Source organism: Primulina huaijiensis, unplaced genomic scaffold, assembly GCF_012295235.1.
Source record: "Primulina huaijiensis isolate GDHJ02 unplaced genomic scaffold, ASM1229523v2 scaffold206932, whole genome shotgun sequence".
NCBI classification, from domain to species: domain Eukaryota; kingdom Viridiplantae; phylum Streptophyta; class Magnoliopsida; order Lamiales; family Gesneriaceae; genus Primulina; species Primulina huaijiensis.
In genome coordinates, this window is record NW_027354663.1 from 1 (window position 1) to 2,140 (window position 2,140).

Genomic DNA, 2,140 nt, shown 5'->3' on the forward strand with positions numbered 1-2,140 from the left:
TTTTTATTGTGAATATCGACAGGGTTGACCCGTCTCACAGATAAATATTCGTGAGACCGTTTCATAAGAGACCTACTCTTAAAATATATCATGTATATATATAATATAATTTTTTTATTTTCTCCAAATAAGTGAGATCGTACTTTTTTTATAATTTTAGTATTATAAATTGATATATTATGAACTTGCTTCATGACATGCAACCAATGGAGGCAATGGTGCGATAAATTCTTGGCACGCTTAATCCATGGCCGATATTATGAGCTTGCTTCATCCATGGCCGATATTTCGTGTCAAAAGTCAAGCGAGAAAGTGATGTTTTCAGCATACGGACCACTAACACAGTCACCCTTCTGTTGGGAGGTGGCAGTCTCCTATCTAACAACTCTTGTAGCATTACATTTGGAGCAGGTTGTTGAGATATCATGGAATAAAGGAAGTCGATTGGGTGATTTCCAAACTTTGTTTCAAGGGCCACAGCTACGAAGCTGTAAACTTCACATTTTCCTGTTATGGCGTGTAGGATATATAACTCTGCATGAATTGAGGAATTAAGTTGTTGATTTTCTACTAGCTCTTGTTCTTTACATAGCTTAGTACAAAGTAAAAGATATGAATTACGTTATACCTGGAGCAATATAACCCAGAGTCTCAACTATCAGAGTTTGATTTGATGAATCAGGATCCAACAGTCTAGCGACACCGAAATCAGATAGACAGGCTTCAAATTAAATTCGAGTTCAAAAGTATGTTGCCAGTGGAAACGTCCCTATAAAAAATGGGCAGATGAAAATCGTGATGCATGCGAGATAATGCATAGGCTATACTCTTAACAACATTCACCCTCTTGATCCAGTCCAGCTCCTCAGCATCAATGTCGTCCCGTAGAATCTGAAACAAGCTGCCCCTTTCCATGTACGTTGTAGATAAGAAACATGCAACTCTTATGTAAGCAGAAGCCAAAAAGCTTCACTATGTTTCGGTGCCTTATTTCTGGCAAAACCCGTTTCTAAAAGATGTGTCAAAAGTAGGATTTTCTCCTTCCAACCCAGTGTTTTCAAAGCAACAGCTCTACCATTAGGTAGGACCCCTTTATGTACAGTACCATAGCCTCCAGTCCCAACGTAGTAACGTATATCAAAGTCTTGAGTCGCCTCTGTAATTTGCTCCCATCGTAATTCCATATCTGGAATATATTTCCATGTTTACTAGCTATCAAGTGTAGGGGTTATTTGTTTTGCCTTGACGCGAGAGAGGAATACATATGCACCAAAAATGATTTTTACAAAGAATATTAATACAATAGGAAGTGAAACTATCGCATAGTTTTCGTGTTTTATTCGTTTTGTATTGAGTCGAGGAAGAGGAGTAAATTTTCTTCGTTCTCAGGAGATTTACCCTGAACTGGACGTTGTAAATCATTGTAGGACAAGTCTATAGTTTTCAAATTAGAAACTGATGGAGGGACTCTTCCCGGCAAGTTATTGTGAGAAAGATAAATGCCAAGTACTGTTCTTGCATGAAGACCTAAACCAAACTCAGGCGGTATCTCTCCGTAAACACGGTTACGAGCAATATCAAGCACTCGTCAATTCGCTAGCCAAACAGGCAACTCACTTGTAAGATAATTTCCAGATCAGAGCACCAATTACCTGAGGAGAGACGCTTCCCCAGAACCCATGTTTGGCATGATTTCGTGCAAGATTTGAAAATGGAAGCAGATTTAAATCTTGGATTTGGCAGCAGGGGGATGTCTAGTTTCCTTCCACGGTTATTTCTGTGACCGATTCAGCTCGATTACATGTTATACTCGGCCATTTGCAGTGATCATTGAGACGTGTTTTTCGAGTAATTTTCGACCCACCAGCCACTTTAATTCGCCACTTTCAATTGTGTACAAAAATGTCTTGTGTCTTCCTCAGGAATTTTTTACTATTTGTGGGCTTATTATTAGTCTTTTCCAATGTCTTTAATCGTAATCATAATTGATGTTTCAGATTTAATTTTCTTTAAGTATAGTTTAATTGTCACCCTAAGTATTATAATTTATAATAAAAATATTAAAGCATTAATTAACAAACACTTTTTTATTATTTTTTATAATAGTTGCAAAATATTATATTATAATTAAATAAGTTAA

At 36.9% G+C, this 2,140-nt stretch overlaps 1 pseudogene; it reads right to left on the minus strand.

Annotated features, from left to right (window-relative positions):
* Positions 1-190: 190 nt before the first annotated feature.
* LOC140966521 (MDIS1-interacting receptor like kinase 2-like) lies at positions 191-1,681 on the minus strand (annotated as a pseudogene).
* Positions 1,682-2,140: the final 459 nt, after the last annotated feature.